Genomic DNA, 22,625 nt, shown 5'->3' on the forward strand with positions numbered 1-22,625 from the left:
TCCCCTTTCAAACAGTTTTAGTTAGAGGCTTTTCAGAAGAGTTTTTAGACAGTGTATAGTTTTACAGATTATTATCATAGATGATATATTTTATTAGTATTTCAGATGTTTTGAACCTTATGGCATTTCAGCCTATTATTCCACATTTATTACAGTATCATGTTTCAGTGCTCACAGCAGATATCAGTCATGGGTTAGCTTATGGTCCTTCGAGGTCGTAAGCACCATGTAGCGTTCGGGGTATAGAATCGAGGTGTTACACTCTCCCACCCCAATCAAGAGCCCAATTACTCTTCTTAATAACTATAAAGAAAACTTTCTCCTTTTCATAACAACTATATTAATGAAGAAGGGTGTATCTAGATAGAAAAGCATAAATTTACCTAAATTCATGCTTCTCTCTCCAAATCTGATACAACAATATTATTTTGCAAGCTCACTCCAATATATGTGTGTCCACATAAACTTAAAGTGGGATGTTTCGCAATAATTATGGGGTGCACCTTTACAAGTAAAGTTGGCCGTTTAAATTTCACAAAGCCTTATAATTTTTTTTTGTTTTACAAAAAAAAGAATTAAGCATGAGGGAACATTTTTGTTCTTTCTTGGTTTGGTTTATTCTTTCAGATTATCGAAGTTTGATATATTGAAATAGTCTACTTTTATAAGCATAGAATCTTATATGATTTTACTAAAGATGATTACATAAAAGTATAGTGACTCAATTACATTATCAGATATAACCAATATTTTAAGTTGTTATCAGAGATGGTCCAATCTCTATAGAATCAGAAGTCACTGTTCATCTGATAGCCCACTTAACTTGTAATAGCTCATTTCTTTCTCCTTTCCAAATACACTCTTTCATCCTTCCTTACACACATATTTTCATCTTTATTGTATACCCTCTCTAATTTTCATCTCAAATTTTTCTCCTACTAATATATCAAAGAAATGAATAATTTCATGGAAACTCTTGTTGCTTTTGTTTTTGGCAGACCTGGATAAATTGATCGATAACAAAGAGAATCAATAATTATGGATGGAAAAACAACATGGAGAATTGGCAGCACTAATTAATCACGATCATGAGGATGATGATCTAGATAATGTCACCAACCTGCAAAAATTACAATGCTACATTGATGTAGTTCATCGGGATTAGATTTACAAATGGGTTTCTAGATTAGGTTATAGATTGGATTTATAGACCTAAGGTCTCTGTTATAGATTTGAGTTCTAAATTGAAATGCTATTATTAATTTATAAAAAAAGAAATTCTTCTTCTCTTTTTGTTGTTTTGATATATATTCTCAACAGCTAATATATACTGTCAATAGCAATAAGTACAAGCAAGGAGAGAATGCCTTACCTTATCAATTCTAATGAGGTAACAACTCTCTACAGCTCCCTTAAATTCATTTAATGCCGCATCCTTTGACTTGACATGGTAATTAAAAAAAATGGAAATACTTTTATAACTTGTGATCTAAAATAATCATTAGATATTTGTGTGCCTCTAAATTATTTCATTAAAGGTGAAAGTGAAAGTTTAAAGTTAAATTATGTTTAATTATAGTAAGGTGACATATTTTAGATGGACTAAAAGGAAAGGATGCGACATAAGATGAGACGGATAGAGTAATTAACAAGCATGAAGAAAATAAGAGTTAGAGAAAACTAAGAATTTTACGATCATCATGGAGTTTCTAATACACTTTATGATATGATATTATAAATGATGATTCTTGAATGATGTAAGAATATTACAGCTAAGAAAAGAGTTGATTATCAACCTCAAACTTTTTTTCACAAATGCTTGAATTAAAAAGATAGATTGCTCATCTAAAGTAACTTGAAGTATTTTCCTCTTGTCTTCATCCACAAACCTGTCCAAGAACACTTGATAGTTCATCACTTCCTCTAGGATTAAATAGATCTTGTTGAATCTATATTATATTATCAAATAATTTTGAGATGCCATTCATATTTTAGGTGCATTAGAATAAACTCCTCGGTTTGAGATTTGATAATCATGGTAGTGTAATATTCTGGATTCATCTTAACTACTTTGAGATAAGAAATATGTAATGTTGGAGCCATAATATTGCCATCTTTTCTAGTGACCTTTAAAAGTGCATCAAAGTTATTAAAAAATAATAGATATTTCGAAGCACTACTTCATGTAATTATTCAAGTCTACACCGTGAATGTAACATGATACTTAGAGTCAAAAGTGATACCAAGCCAATCATGACATGGCATAATACTACATAATCTGAATAAATTGAATAAATGGTGTGGAAGCTAACTAAATTTAAGAATAAATATTTGTAATGCTTATCAAATTTGAATAAAAACCTACGTTAAAGACTAAGTCTATCAAGAATGAGTATTACAAATAGATATTTTAGATCATGCTAAAATAAAACCTACGTTAAATAAAATAGATCATGCTGAAATACTAATATGTTGTATTGTATGCAAACTAAATTCAGAATGAATTGTATTTATGACCCATAATAGCATGCATAGATACTAATATCCAAGGATATTATGAATAATCATAAAGTAATGCAATTAAAAAAGAACTCCTCACCATGTACAAATTATTTGAATCTGAATGTATGGGAGAGCCTGTTAACCAACATAAACCATATGAGCTAAACTTGAAGTTTGATGTATACACATCATTGAAAGGACCTAATATACCTTGCCAGAGTATAAAGGCTTAGCTAGCGTGATCACTAAATTGATCCCCAAACTGGAAGGACTAAATGTAACTATGGCGACATGTAGTTTTGGGACTTTAAGTGAAACTAAGGTCCTAGTCAAACTCAGTGCTAAGTACTATTCCCAATATTGATTAGATATTGTTAGCTAATTTAATATTGAATGTTCTGGTAACTATGTCAAAACCTATTTAAAACTAAGAGTATTCTGAAAGTTTGTGTTTTCTGAAAGCTATTCATGTTAGCTCATAAAATAAACATGAAACATGTTGTTGAAATATAACTTAAAGCTGTGAATTATACTTTAAATCATGCTAGTATTTGATTCTCATAAAAATAACATAATGTTGCATGTAAAATCATGGAAATCATGTTGTAACTATATATGGATCATCATAAGAGTAAAAATCAAGGGAAACCCATAACTTAGGGATGAACCCTAAATCATACTTCAAGAAAATTAAGATTTTATAAAGTATTTAGGGAAACAAGGGTGAAAGGATACACATTACTAAAACCATGTGTACCTAGATGAAAAGTTTGTGCTAAGAACATTAAAGATTCTAAACTTGGAAAGGAGCCTAACTTCTTAGGGCTTGAGAGAGTTTGAATCACTTTTTGATGTTCTATTTTCTATGTGTTGGGGAAAAATAATGGGAAGAAAAAACATCTAACTCCATTTACTCCCCCCTTCCTAAGAGGACTTAACAAAACATAGTTTAGGTATAGGAAATGAGAAAAAGATAAAAATACCCTTTTTACAAACGCAACTAATTTTCTAAAAATAGTCGTCACAGATCTGGGTACAACTTGTTCCCTTAACCAATGAGTCATTTCATAATTTTTGTAAACTAGATTAGTTTGGAAGATTTGGGAATGATCCCACCATCCAACTCGTGGGGTCTACCAATGAATCATAGTTAAAACTCATGGCTCCTGAGCCAAATAGCAAACTCTCAGGTCCCTCATCAGAATAAGTGAACTAACAAATCATAAAAAGTCTCAATGACTTGTGGTATATGAGTCATTGTCACGAGGAGAAAATGTCATTTTTCAAAACTTTTTGATTGTCACTCAGAACAATTGACATAATAGATCATCCTTTCAGACCACAACTCATAGGATGGGTCATCCTAAGGTAATTATGCAGGTTTTCAACTAGTTTTATGCACTAAGTATGTGATATATTCTTAGGTACTTTGGGGTGCTACAATATCTCCCCTTTTGCATGAATCGTCCTTGAATAAAGATTAACTAAACTGAAAAGAATACGGAAAGAGATACAATCCCAATAACTAAATTCCAAATAACTACGCTAAATTCATGAGAGATACATGCATACAAAGAGCATACGAACAACTTATAGGACATGAAATTGATAAGATTTCTAAAGAGAAAACTATTACCTCAAGGTGGAACAAAACTATAAGGAAAGAGGTGAGGGTACTTGGTCATTAGATTTGTTTTTGCTTCTCAAGTAGCTCCCTAATCTAGCTGGTTCACCAATGCACCTTCTTTATTCCTCAACATATGAACCTGAAAGTTATGAATATCAACTATGACCTATTCATAAAAAAGACTATTTTCCACACCCACAATCTCTAATAACATAACTAATACTGGATCATCAATGCATTTCTTCATTTTGGACACATGAAAGACTGGGTGCACTGATGCTAAGTCCACTGGAAAATCTAATTAATAAACCACATTGCCAATACACCTTATAATCATGTAAGGACCAACATATCGGGGACTAATATTTCTTTTCTAGGAAAACCTTATCACCCATTTCATGGGTGAAATTTGTAGGTAAACTCAATCATCAACCACAAACTTAAGCTCTCTTCTTCTCATATCTGCATATGATTTTTGATGTCTTTAAGCTATTTTTAAACTATCTCTAATTAACTAAAAATTCTTCATAGCCTCATAAACTAGATCAGGCCCTATCAAAGTAGCTTTTATATCCTTAAACCAACCAATAGGAGATTTACACCTCGTACCATAAAGAAAATCAAATTGAGTCATCTATAAACTAGAGTAAAAGTTGTTATTTTAAGAAAAGTTAATGAGAGGTAAGTGATCATCACAACTATCTTTAATGTTGATCATTAAGCTCTCAACATATCCTCTAGATTTGAAATGCTACGTTCTACCAGATAATCTGTCTATTGCTAGAAAGTTTTGTTAAGATAAACCTAAGTATTCAGGCCTTTATAAAAGTACTTCCAAAAGTATGAAGCAAAAGACAGTATGTGATCAGTACTTTGAATGTACTTAGCATGTGATATATGCAAGATATAATGTAAAATTGGTCATGTGGAAACATTGATATGTTCTATGTATGCAAAATGAATGGAAATCAAACTGAATGTACAATGACCTATAATGGAATGTGTAGATATTAATATGGAATAATATTTTAAAAAATCAAAATGTAATGCAAGTAAAACTGAATTGTGGGTCGTGTACAGATAATCTGGATCTTTAGAGATCTTGTTAACTAGCATAAACCACATAAACTAAATTTGAATTCCAATGTATATGCCCCATTAAGAGGATACAATATACCTTGTCAGGGGTATAAAGACAAAGCTGATGTGATTACTAAAAAGATGCCCAAACTAAAAGGGTTAAATATACCAATGGTGGCATATAGTTCTAGGACTTTGGGTTAAACAAAGGCCCTAGTCCAACTCTATGCTAAGTACTACTCCCAATATTTATTATATACTGTTAGCTATTAAAATATGATGTCATGATAACTAAGCTAGATTAAATTTAAAACTAAAAGTATTCTAAAAGTTTGTATATTCTAAAAGTTATTCATGCTAGTTCATAAAATAAACTAAAAACTTTGAACATGTTTTTGAAATATAACTGAAAGTATTGAATTATAATTTAAATCATGCTAGTATTCAATTATAATTAAATAACTTCATGTGGCAAGTAAAATAATGTCCTAAGTGTATGGGGATCAAAATAAAGTAAAAATTAAGAGAAAATTATAATTTGGGAATGATACTAAATAATACTTCAAGGAAACTGAGAAAAGGGTGAACAGATAACCATTGTTGAATCCCACATACCTAAATAAAAAGTTCTTACTAAGAACTTGAAAGATTCTAAACTTGAGAAAAAACCTAACTTCTTGGGGCTTCAAAGAGTTTGAATTAGTTTATGATCTTTTATTCTCTAAGTTTTAGGGGAAAAGAATGGGAAAAGAAAATGTCTAAAGTCACCCCTCCCCTCCTAAGAGACCTTTAAATGATATAGTTTGCGTGATAAAATAAGAAAAAAATAAAAATATCTTTATAAAAATATTATTGAATTTCTGGAAATAGTCGTCACAAATTTTTGTACAACTCATTGCTTGACCAATCAATCGTCCAATGACTAATGTAGACTAGTGTAATACCCTGAAATATTCAAACTAATATTAGAGCCATGTACCAAGATCATGCATAGTACATCATGGTTATTTTATAGTTTTATGAGTAGGTTATATGTATATTAAGACTTCAAATAACTCCCAGCTATCAGACGAATCAAAATATTCCTCAACGATCGAATTCTTGAGAAAGATATTGCCATAGTCAGATTCAAACGAGTATATCTCTCACTATACTTGGAATTTTTGAGCTCATGACCTATCAACAGATAGATAATTGAATTACCTTTCCAACTATACCAATTTTGCCTAAATTCGATATCGGAGCAAGGAGTTATTCCTATTTTACTCCAGTATATCAGGCTGGAAATAGTGTGATGACATTCATGGTAGCTTACCACATTTGTGACGCCCTACCACGAAGGTCGTCAGCCTTAGGTAGAAACTAGATCCTTAGAGATGAAATTCGTGGTAGCTTAACACATTTGTGATGCCCTACTATGAAGGTTGTCAGCCTTAGGCAGAAACCAGCTCCTAAGTGACGACATTCGTGGTAGCTTACCATACTTGTGACGTCCTACCACGTAGGTCGTCAGCGTTAGGCAGAAACCAGCTCCTAAGTGACGACATTCGTAGTATCTTACCACACTTGTGATGCCCTACCACGAAGGTCGTCAGCCTTAGGCAGAAACCAGCTCCTAAGTAACGACATTCGTGGTAGCTTACCACATTTGTGATGCCCTATCACGAAAGTCGTCATCCCTAACCAGTACCCAGCTTCTGTGTGATGACATTTTTAATGGCTTACCATATTTTTGATGCCATGTCAAAAATGTCATCAGCCTTAGGTAGAGTCTAGCTTCTGTGTGACGACATTTTTGATGGCTTACCATATTTTTGACGCCTTGTCATAAATGTCGTCAGCTATTATTTTCAGCAACTGGGAATTTATTTTGGTCTTTTTCCTTCACTTTCCACGACTTTTAACCCTCAAGAAATGTATTATCTTCCATTATCTTTAGTTAAAACATCTCAAAAAGCTCTCTCATACACTTTCAACCACAAGATTAGGGTTTTCTCTCAAGATCATCTCCTCAGGAGCAAGAGCATTCTTTCTCAAAGGGGTTAAACCCTAGTCAAGAAAAATCAAGGGCAAGCCTAAGGACTTCTTCAAGAACCTTCAGAAACATTAGATCTCTTTCAAGATTCAATCACTAAGGTATGTGTAGTGTTCATCTATGGGTCCAATCAATTCATAGAGCTCAAGAACCATGTTTTAAATATTATTTTGTAAACTTTTTGTGGTGATATGAGTATGTACATATTGACAATTGTTGTTTAAGTTTCAATGTGATGTCTAAAGGAGTTTTCATGGAATATATATGTTTGTTAATTTAAAACCATGAACTTTAGGTGGTTTAATATGGTGCAAGTATGAAATCCACCTATGCCTTAAAGAATGCATGCAAGGTGTTTGATAAAATGCTTAGAATGCTAGAAGTTCATGTTTGTATGGTTCTATGATGTCTAAATGACAAGTTCATGTTAGCTATATACTTCAATATAAATTCCATGCTTTTTATGTGTTGCTATTGTGATGGTATGAAGCATGCAAGATAATGGAGATATATAATATGCAAACAAAATATATTCATGCATTCCCTACAATGTTTAATATATTGAATAACTATATGAAATATGATACCCCCTACTTATGATATTATGAATTGTGGACTCAAATCTTGTGATCAAGTCTGTCATGTGTGTCAGTTTCCTTCTATCGAGTCCTGGGGGTATTGGTACCCGAAAAACACAGCTGTGTTCCTAGAGCCATGTCATGTTGTCACGATAATCTCAGTCAAGCTATAATCTATAGAACTTAGTCAGTCATGTGACTTAAGAAACCTCAGAAATCTCATGATCTTAGTTAACTCTCAGATAATAGTACTACTCTATCAGTCAATGGAAGTCAGTTAATCTATCCATGTACAGTAGTTGAACCATGTTTAGTCTCTTCAGATGGGAGTATAATTTAGCACCGAGTGAACCCAAGGATGCAGATTCACCTACCAGTTTAGGGTTTATTTCTTAGCAGTCATCCTTGTGTTCCAGAACAACGTAGCCATCGTAGGTTGAGACATCTTAGACTATCAAATTAGGGTTGATGAGGTGGGTTAACCTATCAATTTAGGGTCCCGCCATTCTCACCTTGAGTACCTGCCAGATAAGGGTCACTCACAACTGTCCTTACCAGTGGCGTAGTATTGACACCCCTCCAGTCGGGGCAGATATTGGACCCCAGCTTAGCCATAATGGCATACATGGGGCATGTCAGTTAAACAACTACCTCCCACAGTTTTAGTATCAGTCTCAGTAAAAAATCTCAGATAGTTCTTCAGATAGCAGTATACCAGGACTGTTAGATACGGTCAAATTCAGTTATAGCACAGAACTCAGAGAGTTCAATCGGATTCAGGGCTGTCAGATACAGTCATCCATGTTATTAGAACTATGGTTCCAGCCATGTATTAGAATAAAGATTTAGCCATTACGTACTCATGATCTTAGTTACTATGTATGTATGCTTACGCTCTCACGTTCATATCAGTTAGTCAGTTAGCATTGTTCATGCATGTAAACCCTTTTGCATTAGCCTACCTTAATCGTATACTCAGTACTCCAGTTGTACTGACGCATTTGCGCTATGGTGTTGTCTTTCATGTTACACCATAGGTTCAGAGACATGAGCTCCAGATCAGCAGTAGCATCCACCGTAGAGTTGCAGTGAGTCCTCATCCATTCGAGGGCGATATTATTTTATTTCATTTATTATTTCATCTCAGTTTTGCTAGACAGAGTTAGTTGGAGACATGTTCCTTCAACTCCTTATTCAGACAGTACTTAGAGGGTTTTAGATTCAGTATTCAGATTTATATTCAAATTTGATTCAGTTTTCAGCTGTTTTGTGTATCTTTCACCCATATGGATATTATATTTTGATAGATTCTTTATTCAGTTGAACCTTATGGCCTACATGTTTATGTTTTCCACATTAATACATTATATATGCAGTTTACAGGTACAGATATTAGTCATGGGTTAGCTTAAGCACTGTGTAGCATTCCGATTTAGAAAATCGGGGCATTATAAATGTGGTATTAGAGCCTAAGGTTCAATAGAGTCCTATAAAATCTGAAAGCCACATCTAGTAGAGTCTTGTACATGTGTGTGTTGCATGCCACATTTATGTACAGGAGGCTATGAGATGTTTTAGGAATAGTTCCCTTTCTTCAGTATTTATGTCATGCTAGTAAGCATAATTTCAAGTCAGTCTCTCAGTCTAATCCACGTCAGCAGATTTAGTCGAGCTAGAGATGGCTGATTTTGATATCATTCTCGGTATGTATTGGATTCATTCCTGCTATGCCATAGTTGACTGTAGAAACAGGATAGTTCAGTTTCAGTTCCTGAATGAGCCCGTCCTAGAGTGGAAGGGTAGTACTTCGTCTTTCAAGGGTCAGCTTATTTCCTACCTTCGGGCAAGAAAAATGATTTCTAAGGGGTGTGTGTATCATCTCGTGCATATTAAGGATTCCAGTTCCAAATCTCCCAGTGTCGAATCAGTCCCAGTGGTTAATGAATATTCAGATGTCTTTCTCAAAGATCTTCCAGGCATTCCTCCTAAAACCAATACATTCAAATTATTGATCTCATACTTTTCTTTATTCTATGATGTCTTATATCGTAGGTTCGGACGCTCAGTTTCCTAACCGCACTTAGATAAGTTCAGCATTACGGCAGAAGCAGTGGTGAGTCCTTATCCTTTGAGGGCAAATTTATATTTTATTTAGTTATTTTAGTATTCCTTTATTATAGTCAGTTGGAGTTAGTTGGGAGTTTGTCCCATCAACTCCACAATCAGTCATTTAGAGGCTTTTCATACAGTCAATTAGTTTTACCAGCTTTATCAATCTTGACAGATATTTTCAGACTTGTGAATTTAATTGTATTTTCAGTATTTAAAACCTTATGACCTTATTAGTTATTTCTTACGCATGTCCTTTATTATTTGATATTCAGTGCTCGCAGCAGGTACCAACTCATGGGTTAGGTTTTGGTCACTCGTAACCATAAGCACCATTGTCGTGATTAGGGGGTAACATTAGGTAGTGATAAGCACAATTTTCAAAGATTCACAAGCTATCTCAATCAAGTTTTCAACATAGAGCCCAATCGAGTTTGGGATGCAATCGAGTTTTCAACATAGAGCCCAACCTACATATCCCAGAGAATCAAGGAATCAAACTTCTTGTAGTTTAACTCGATTGATAGAAAAGATCGTCTTTTACTTTTGACAATCTTTGGCTCGAAATGAGTGACAAGTCATTCAAGTTATGAAAAAAAGGCTTGTAACATCTTAACTTGTAACACCCTAATTTTCTGAACTGAAGTGCTACACGGTGCTTATGACCCCAAAGGACCACAAGGTAAACCCATGACTGATATATGTACCTATACACTGCAATATATGATGTAATAATATGGAAAAATATGAATAATAGGCCATAAGGTTCAACTAAATAAAATATCTGACAAACGTAATATCCATATAGGTGGAAAATACCCAAAAACAACTAAAGTCTGAATCAAATCTAAACTAAATCTAAAAGCCTCTAAATACTGTTTGAGTAAGGAGTTAAAGGAACATGTCTCCAACTAACTCCGTCAAGCAAAACTGAACTGAAATAATAAACGAAATAAAATAATATCATCCTCGAATGGATGAGGACTCACTATAACTCTGCTACTGGAATGCTACTACTGCTCTAGAACACGTGCCTCTAAACCTAAGGTGTAACATAAGATAAAGCACCATAGCGCAAATGTGTCAGTACGTCTGAATGAGCTGAGTATATGAGTGAGGTAGGCTAAATGGAAAGGGTTATATGTATGAACAATGCTGACTAATATAACTGTAAGAATACATACATGCATAAGAAACTATAACTGAACTCGTGGTAATACTGACTACTGAGTCTGAATACTGACGACATGACTTTACTGATACTGAGATATTAAATAGATGAATGACTATTTCTGACAGTTTGAATTATGAAGAACTGGTCTAATTGACTGTGTCTAACAGTCCTGAAACTAAATACTGATAACATAAGCTAAGACAGTTGACATAACTGATATAACTGTGATAATCGACAAGATCGATGTCACTGATACTGATCAACTATATATTACAGTCTTAGTTCTGATAAAACTATATGAGTTCCATTCTATATGGAGTAACTGAATTTAAGATCAGTCCTATCTAGCGGGTGATCTTTAAATGTGATGATTCTGATACTGATTAACTATAGCTGAGATCAATCCTGTCTAATGGGTGATCTTGAAGTCTATTTATAATGATAAAGATTGAATTTCTCTAACAGTACTGAATCTGTACTACTGAACTGAGTTGACTGTATCTAACAGTCCTGAATCTGTAACTAAAACTGTGGAATGTATTCAACTAACCGACATGCCCTATGCTAAGCTGACTGGGGTTTAATCGCAGCCCTAACTGGAAGGGTGTTAGTACCGCGCCACCAGTAAAGATAACTGCTGTGGAGTCAGCCCTAATCTAGCTGCGGAGTCATCTTATACTATTGTTACTGAGATCACTGAGATTACTGAGTACTGACGTTACTGAACTACTGAGACTGCTGAAATTTCTTAGTTTTCTTTAGTCACATGACTAACTGAATTATATAGATCATGGATTGAATGAGAGTATCGTGATAACATGACATGGCACTAGGCACATAGCTATATTATTTTGGGTACAAGTACCCCCAGGACTCAATGGAAGGAAACTGACACACATGACTGACTTGATCATAAGAATAGATTCAATAATTCACAATATAATAAGTAAAGGATTTCATACTACACTTGGTTCTCAACATCTTATACATGGAAGGGGATGCACACAACATGTATATACTCGCGTTTCTTCAATATCATGCTCATTCCATATCACAACAATAACACACAATAATAACATGGAGTTCATATGGAATCATAAAGAATATAACATGGGCTTGTCCTTTAAGCACTATTAAGTCATAAAAACATGGATTCTATCATTCTTGAAATTTTTTCAAACACCTTACATGTACAACTTTGGGCATAGGTGTACTTAACAATTTGACAATCTTAATCCATCCAAAATTCATGGGTTTCAACTAACCTACTCACATGCTTTATGAAAAATACATCAAGATACAACCTTGAATCCAAACAATAATCATCAACATGAATATAGTCATAAAACAACAAGAAAATCATAATTTATAATTTAAAACATGATTCTTGAGCTCCATGGATGAAAGGGTCCCATGGATTAATACTACGCATACCTTAAAGCTTGATCTTGAAAGAGATCTAATGTTTCTTGAAGGTTCTTGAAGAAATCCTTAGGCTTGTTCTTGATTTTTATTGACTAGGGTTTAACCCCTTTGGGAGAGAACGTTCTTATTATTAAGGAGATATCTTGAGAAAAAACCCTAATCTTGTGGTTGAGAGTGTATGAGAGAGTTTTTTGAGATGTTTAACTAAAGAGAATGAAAGATAATACTCTCCTTGAGGGTTATAAGTCGTGGAAAGTAAAGGAAAAGACCAAAATACCCTTGAAAAAATGTCCTTCAATTGTTAGAAAAAAAGTAGCTGACGACATTCGTGACAAGTCATCAAGCTGGTGATAAGTCGTCACGAAATGTCGTCACAAAAGGGTGAAATCTTGATTTTCTGGTTAAGGTTGACGACATTGGTGATAAGTCATCACGGACATGACGGCTTGTCACAAAATGTCGTCACTGGTATTAGAAATCTGCCTATGGATAACGACATTGGTGATATGTCGTCACACTTTTGATAGCTTATCACGAATGTCGTCACTCAGTTTTCCAGCCTTACATGCTAGAGTAAAATGGGCATAACTCCTTGCTTCGATATCAAATTTAGAAAAAATTGTTATCATTGGAAAGATAATTCAATTATATATCTTTTGGTAGGTCATGAGATAAAAAATTCATAGTATAGTAATAGATATACTCATTCGAAATTGACTATAGCAATATCCTTCCCAAGAATTCAATCGGTAAGGAATATTTTGATTTGTCTGATAGCTGGGAGTTATTTGAAGACATAATATACATCTAACTTGCTCATAAAACTATAAAAGAACCATGATGTACTATGCATGAGCTTAAGATGTGGCACTAATATTGGTTTGAATTTTCTGGGGTATTACAATATCTCCCCCTTGGGAACATTCGTCCTCGAATGAGAATGATTGAGATGGAAGAAAATATCAATTGAAGTACATACAATACATACACTACTAAAAAATGGTTTTGGGACTGACATGACTGATAAGCTGAATGTATCATACTGAACATGCATATTTGATGCATGAGTAACTGATTCATAAATGCACGACTAAGTGTTCTGATAAACTGATTTCTCATAATAAGAGTGCATATCTGATGCCTAATTGATGATATGAATCCATTCATATCTAATACATGATTATATGACTGATATGATACATGAATGCATGACAAAAAGTACTGAAAACGTGATCACGCATATCTGACGCATAAATATATTACCAAACGGGCTCAGGAATATGCGGCTGAACATGTAATAGTAAAGGCACGAAGTTTGAAATAAAAACTAATCATGGAACTAAATACAAATTTTGGTACTAAAATCTGAACATAGGAGCGAGTAAGATCAAAGAAGACTGTCATCTTGAACTAAAAATACCGTTGAGTCTAAGAATAATCACTCAATATGCATAAGCGGAAACATAAGAATATAACTAAGTATGGAATGTGATACATGAACTAAAATAAGTCTGCAATGAATGAAATGGATAGAGTATCATATCATGGACTAAATTGAGCCATTGAGTACATGGCTTACTACTGAATTTTGGCGCTAGAGGGTCGGCTCATAAGTAACACTTCCTCGAAGATAGATTCATCATAGAAACTGACATGTTTAAATCATGAAAGTTTGGGGGCTATAGTGTATCTCTCCCTTGGGACACTATGTTCCTTGAAGGATGTTGGACTGACGTTGCTGAGATATTGCGAAAGTTGAGGTGATGCACAAGGAATCTACGAACTAAATTATAACTAAACTTCGGGAGTCTGGGACTAATACATGATGCATGAACTGAACTGAACTTGCAACATCTAGGAGGTTCTACTTGGAATAGTTTCATTCCCTGAGATCTTTGATAGCATGAATAGATGCAAGGATGAGGAAATAAAATATACAAATCTAACTACTCGATTGCTAAACTGACTGCTGGCTTTACTAACTAACTCATGCTAAAACATACGTCCTAATAAAAGAAAGAGATCTAACAATGCATACCATGAACATGAAAGACTGGTAACGTACCCTAATCTAGGTCAGGGAAACTTTCCAGATCATGACGGGTCTGGAGTGGATAAAGTCTATTCTGACGCTGACCACTCTTGGTGCCTTGCTGATGCAACTCTTTAACCCTCGGTGCTAGACTCTACACTCTCGCATCCTGAGTCCTGGCTTGCCATACCCAAAGCATACATCACTACCTGCCCTACATGCACCTAGGTGATTCTTACCACACTCTTCGCAAAGCAGATAAGTAAGACTTCTATTCTCACTACCCTGGGCCTCGGAGCCTGGCGCTTCATCATGACGGTCATTTTTGAACTTAGGTGTTGGTGCACTAGCTAGGGATGGAGCTGGGGCTGAAAACTTCTGACTATGCTGAGAACGGTTACCACTTTGTGACTTAGACTAAGCAAAGGTGAAACTACCTGTCCTTGCTCTCTTACTCAGTCTCTCCCTTATTATAATCTTCTTCTCCTCTATCTGCTGAGCATGAGTCATAAGTTTGGCTAAAGTCATACACTATTCAACATGGTAGATCTGCACTCATTTACCATGCTATCGTTCACCCCTGACATGAACTTACTCATCTTGGCTATATTGTCTTCAACCACATGAGAGGCATATCTGGTTAATTTAGTAAACCTAAGAGAATACTCTTTCACTATCATACTGTCCTACTTGAGGTTGATGAACTCTAGCACCTTAGCTTCTCTAAGCTCTAGTGGGAAAAATCTATCAAGGAAAGAAGAGGCAAACTTCTCCCACTCTATAAAACCTACATCATCTAACCTTTCTAACTTCCACTATTTGTACCAAGTATGAGCCACATCCTGCAATTGATATGCATCTAACTTACCACTTTCGACAATATTCATCCCCATAATATCTATCACTTTCTGAATCTGAACTAAGAATTCCTGCGGGTCCTCATCTGACTTAGACCCCGTGAAAGAAGGAGCATTTATTTGGGTAAAGTCCCAAATTCTAGATGCAGGTGAATTGGCTGGAATAATAGTTAGTATTAATTCTGGCCAGAAACTGATAGAGCAAGAGTGGTGAATGCGATCCTGAACTCCGCATGAGAAACATGATCGCCCAAAGGGTCTTTGGGCTGAGGGTCTGACTGACTCCCATTTCTTCTTTTAGGAAGCATGTTCTATAGAAGAAAGAGAGAAATGGATTAGACTAAGAGTGACTTGAGATTATGCTCACTGGCATAACATGAATACTGAAGAAAGGGAAACTCTTCCTAAAACATCTCATAGCCTTTTTTACATAAGTGTGGTGCACAACACACGCATGTACAAAAATCTACTAGATGTAGCTTTCAGACTTGCTAGGACGACCTTAGGCTCTGATACCAGTTTGTAACACCCCAATTTTTTGAACCGGAATACTACATGGTGCTTATGACTACGAAGGACCACAATCTAACCCATGCCTAATATAACTAATATATGTACCTATACACTACAATATATGATATAATAATGCGGAAAAACATAAACAATAGGCCATAAGGTTTAACTGAATAAAATATCTGACAAACGTAATATCCATATGGGTGGCAAATACCCAAAAAAAAATAAAGTCTAAATCAAATCTGAACTAAATCTAAAAGCCTCTAAATACTGCCTGAGTAAGGAGTTGAAGGAACATGTGAGTTGAAGGAACATGTCTCCAACTAACTTCGTCTGGCAAAACTGAACTGAAATAATAAATGAAATAAAATAATATCGTCCTCGGATAGATGAGGACTCACTACAACTCTGTGAATGGAATACTACTGCTGATCTGGAACACATTTCTCTGAACCTATGGTGTAACATAAGATAAAAAACCATAGCGCAAATGCATCAGTACATCTGAATGTACTAAGTATACAAGTGAGGTAGGCTAAATACAAAGGGTTATATGCATGAACAATGTTGACTAATATAACTGTGAGAATACATACATGCATAAGCAACTATAACTGAACTCATGGTAATACTGACTACTGAGTCTGAATATTGATGACATGACTTTACTAATACTGATATACTGAATAGATGAATGACTATTTCTAATAGTTTGAATTATGAAGAACTGGTCTGATTGACTGTGTCTAACAGTACTGAAACTGAATACTGATAACATAAATTATAAAAACTAACATAACTAATATAATTGTGATGATCGATAAGACCAATGTAACTTATACTGAGCAACTGTATTTAACAGTCTAAGTTCTGATGGAACTATCTGAGTTTCGTTCTATATGGAGTAATTGAATTTAAGATCAGTCCTATCTAGCGGGTGATCTTTAAATCTAATGATTCTGATATTGATTAACTATAGTTGAGATCAGTCCTGTCTAATGGGTGATCTTGAAGTCTATTTATAATGATAACGATTGACTTTCTCTAACAGTACTGAATTTGTACTACTGAACTGAGTTGACTATATCTGATAGTCCTAAATCTATAACTGAAATTGTAGGATATTTTATCTAACCGATATGCCCCATCCTAAGCTGACTGTGGTCTTATCTCTGCCCTGACTAGAAGGGTGTCAGTACTACACCACCAGTAAATACAACTGTTGTGGAGTCATTCCTAATCTAGTGGGTGACTCCTGCGATCAGTCCTATACATATTAATGTGCTAACGGGTGACCCCTGAGTATGACAGTCCTATATAATGGGTGACATCTCATACCTATGTTGGCTACGTAGTTCTGGAACTTAGGGGTTGTTTCTAAGGATCTCCATCCTTTCTAGCGGGTGAGTCCCCATCCCTAGTCTTACTAGGTGCAAAATCTTACTCCCACCTGAAAGACACTAAACTGGATAACTGAGCTAACTGAATAATTAAACTGAACTGATTAGCTGAACTGATACTGATTAACTGAACTGATACTAGTGATATTGTTTAGTGGAGCTAAACTAAGTTTACTGAGTTTCACTGACTGATGGAACGTACTGAGTTCTGAGAACTGATTGAAAGTACTGAAATTACTGAGATAGCGAGAAATACTATTGTTACTAAGATCACTAAGATTACTGAGTACTGAGGTTACTGAAATACTAAGACTGCCGAAATTTCTGAGTTTTCCTTAGTCACATGACTAACTGAATTCTATAAACCATGGCTTGACTGAGAGTATCATGATAACATGACATGACACTAAGTACAAAGCTATATTATTTCAGTACAAGTACCCCCAGGACTCGATGGAAGGAAACAAATACATATGACTGACTTGATCATAAGAATAAAGTCCATAATTCACAATATCATAAGTAGAGGATTCATACTACACTTGGTTCTCAACATATTATACATGGAAGGGGATGCTTACAATATGTATATACTCGCGTTGCTTCAATATCAATCTCATTCCATATCACAACAATAACATACAACAATAACGTGGAGTTCATGTGGAATCATAAAGAATAGAACATGGGCTTGTCATTTAAGCACTATTAAGTCATAAAAACATGGATTCTATCATTCTTGGCATTGTATCAAACACCTCACATGCACAACTTTGGTCATAGGTGTACTTATTAATTTGACAATCTTAATCCATCCAAAATTCATGGGTTTCAACTAACCTACTCACATGCTTCATGAAATGTACATCAAGATACAACCTTGAATCCAAACAAAAATCATCAACATGAATATAGTCATAATATGACAATAAAATCATAATTTATAATTTAAAACATGATTCTTGAGCTCCGTGGATGAAAGGGACCCATGGATGAACACTACACATACCTTAAAGCTTGATCTTGAAAGAGATCTAATGTTTCTTGAAGGTTCTTGAAGAAATCCGTAGGATTATTCTTGATTTCTTGTCTAGGGTTTAACCCCTTTGGGAGAGAATGTTCTTGTTCTTGAGGAGATGATCTTGAAAGAAAATCCTAATCTTGTGGTTGAGAGTGTATGAGAGAGCTTTTTGAGATATTTAACTAAAGAGAATAAAAGATAATACGCTCCTTGAGGGTTATAATTCATGGGAAGTAAAGGAAAATACAAAAATACCCTTGCAAAAACATCCCTCAATTGATGGAAAAAAATAGCTGATGACATTCGTGACAAGTCGTCAAGCTGGTGATAAGTCGTCATGAAATGTCGTCACAAAAAGGTGAAATCTTGATTTTCTGGTTAAGGTTGATGACATTGGTGATAAGTCATCATGGGCGTGATGGCTTGTCACAAAATGCCATCACTAGGATTAGAAATCTGCCCAGGGCTGACTATATTGGTGATAAGTCGTTACACTTGTGACAGCTTATCACGAATGTCGTCACTCAGTTTCCCGCCAGACATGCTGGAGTAAAATATACATAACTCCTTGATCTGATATTGGATTTAAGAAAAGTTAGTATCGTTGAAAAGATAATTCAATTATATATATTTTAGTAGGTCATGATATCAATAATTCATAGTATAAAGAGAGTTATGCTTATTCGAAATTGACTATAGCAATATCCTTCCCAAGAATTCAATCGGTAAGGAGTGTTTTGATTCGTCTGATAGCTGGGAGTTATTTGAAGACTTAATATACATCTAAATTGCTTATAAAACTATAAAATAACCATGATGTACTATGCATGAGATTGAGACGTGGCACTAATCTTGGTTTGAATTTTTTGGGGTATTACAATATCTCCCCCTTGGGAACATTCGTCCTCGAATGAGAATGAATAAGATGGAAGAAAAGATCAACTGAAGTACGTACAATACATACACTACTAAAACATGGTTTTGGGACTAACATGACTGATAAGCTGAATACATCATACTAAATATGCATATCTGATGCATGAGTAACTGATTCGTGAATGCATGACTGAGTGTTCTGATGAACTGAGTTTCTCAGAATAAGAATGCATATCTGATGCCTAATTAATGAGCTAAATCCATGAATATGTGATGCATGATTATACGACTAACATGATACATGAATGCATGATAGAAAGTACTGAAAAGCTGATCACGCATATCTGACGCGTGAATATGTGACTGAATGGGCTCAGGTACATACGACTGAATATGTAATGGTAAAGGTACCAAGTTTGAACTAAAAGTTAAGCATGGAACTAATTACAAAGTTTAATACTAAAATCTGAACATGGGAACGAGTAAGATCAAAGAAGACTCTCACCTTGACCTGAAAATATCGATGAGTCTGAGATTAATCACTCAATATGCATGAGCGAAAACATAAGAACATAACTGAGTCTAGAACATGATACATAAACTGAACTGAGTCTATAATGCATGACATGGATAGAGTATTGTATTGTGGACTAAACTGAGCCATTGAGTACATGGCTAACTGCTGAGTTTTGGCGCTTAAGGGTCGGCTCATAAGTAACACTTCCTCCAAGATAGTTTCATCAAAGAAAATGACATGTTTAAATCATGAAAGTTTAGGGGCTATAGTGTATATCCCCCTTGGGTCACTATGTCCCTTGAAGGATGCTGGACTGACATTGCTGAAATATTGAGAAAGTTAAGACGATGCACAAGGCATCTACGAACTAGATTATAACTGAACCTTAGGAGTCTGGGACTAATGCATGATATATGAACTGAATTAAACTTGCAACTACTAGGAGGTTCTACTTGGAATAGTTACATTCCCTGAGATCTTGGATAGCATGAATAGATGCAAGAATGAGGAAACTAACTATACAAATCTGATTGTTAGATTGCCAAACTAACTTACTGGATTTACTAACTAACTCATGCTGAAACATATGTCATAATCAGAGAAAGAGATCTAAGAATTCATACCATAAACATAAAAGACTGGTAACGTACCCTAATCTAGGTCAAGAAAACTTTCCGGATCATGACGGGTCTAGAGTGCATAAAGTCTATTCTAACGCTGACCACTCTTAGTGCCTTGTTGATGTAACTCTTTACCCCTCTGTGATAGAACTCTACACTCTCGCATCCTGTGGCCTATCTTGCCACACCCAAAGCATACATCATTACCTGCCCTACATGCACCTACGTGATTCTTACCACACTCTTTGCAAAGCGGATAAATAAGACTTCTAGTCTCACTACCTTAGGCCTCGAAGCCTGGTGCTCCATCATGATGTCATTTCTAGACTTAGGTGTTGGTGCACTAGCTGAGGATGGAGCTGGGGATGAAAAATTTTGACTATGCTGAGAACGGTTACCACCCTATGTCTTAGACTGAGCAAAGTTGAAACTACCTGTCCTTGCTCTCTTACACGATCTCTCCCTTATTCTAATCTTCTACTCCTCTATCTATTGAGCATGAGTCATAAGCCTGGCTAAAGTCATATCACTAATCAACATGGCAGATCTACACTCGTTTACCACGCTATCGTTCACCCCTAACACAAACTTACTCATATTGGATCTACTGTCTGCAACCACATAAGGAGCATATCTAGCTAATTGAGTAAACCTAAGAGAATACTCTTTCATAGTCATACTACCCTGCCTGAAGTTGATGAACTCTAGAACCTTAGCTTTTCTAAGCTCTAATAGGAAAAATCTATCAAGGAAAGCAGAGAAAAACTCCTCCCACTCTATAAAACCTACATCATCTAACCTTTTTGACTTTCATTGTTTGTACCAAGTATGATCCACATCCTACAACTGATATGCAGCTAACTCAGAACTTTCCACTGTAGTCACCCCCATAATATCTAACACTTTATGAATCTGATCTAAGAATTCTTGTGGGTCCTCTTCTGACTTAGACCCCATGAAAAAAGAAGCATTCATTCGGGTAAAGTCCCAAATTCTAGCTGCAGCTAAATTGGCCACTAAATTGGCTGAAAAGACAGCTGGTCATTTATTCTGGGAAGCAACTAACTGAGCAAGAGTGATAAATGCAATCCTGAACTCCGCATAAGAAACATGATCTCCCAAAGGGTCTTCAGGCTGAGGGGTTGACTGATTCTAATTTTTTTAGGAGGCATGTTCTATAGAATAAAGGAAGAAATAGACTACACTGAGAGTGACTTGAGATTATTCTCACTGGCACGACATGAATACTGAAAGAATGAAAACTCTTCCTAAAACATCTCATAGACTTCTGCACATAAGTGTGGTACACAACACACGCATGTACAAGACTCTACTAGATACAACTTTCAGACTTTCTAGGACTCTATTGAACCTTAGGCTCTGATACCAAGTTTGTAACACCCCAATTTTCTGAACTAGAATGCTACACGATGCTTATGACCCTGAACGAACACAAGCTAACCTATGACTGATATTTGTACCTGTACACTCTAATATATGACATAATAATGTAGAAAAACATAAACAATAGGCCATAAGGTTCAACTGAATAAAATATCTGACAAACATAATATCCATATGGGTGGCAAATACCAAAAAACAACTAAAGTCTAAATCAAATCTGAACTAAATCTAAAAGCCTCTAAATATTTTCTGAGTAAGGAGTTGAAGGAACATGTCTCCAACTAACTCCATCTAGCAAAACAAACTAAAATAATAAATGAAATAAAATAATATCATCCTCAAATGGATGAGGATTCACTGCAAATCTACGACTGGAATGCTACGGCTGATATAGAACAGTGCCTCTGAACCTATGGTATAACATAATAGAAAGAACCATAGTGCAAATGCGTCAGTACGTCTTAATATACTGAGTATATGAGTAAGGTAGGCTAAATGCAAAGGGTTATATGCATGAACAATGCTGACTAATATGAACGTGAGAATATATACATGCATAAGCAACTATAACTAAACTCGTGGTAATACTGACTATTGATTTTGAATATTAACGACATGACTTTCCTGATACTGAGATACTGAATAGATGAATGAATATTTCTGACAGTTTGAATTATGAAAAATTGGTATGATTGACTGTGTCTAATAGTCCTGAAACTGAATATTGATAACATAATCTATGACAACTAACATAACTGATATAACTGTGATGATCGACAAGACCGATGTAACTGATACTGAGCAACTATTTAACAGTCTAAGTTCTGATGGAACTATCTGAGTTTCGTTTTA

Source organism: Capsicum annuum, chromosome 8 (genome assembly GCF_002878395.1).
Source record: "Capsicum annuum cultivar UCD-10X-F1 chromosome 8, UCD10Xv1.1, whole genome shotgun sequence".
NCBI classification, from domain to species: domain Eukaryota; kingdom Viridiplantae; phylum Streptophyta; class Magnoliopsida; order Solanales; family Solanaceae; genus Capsicum; species Capsicum annuum.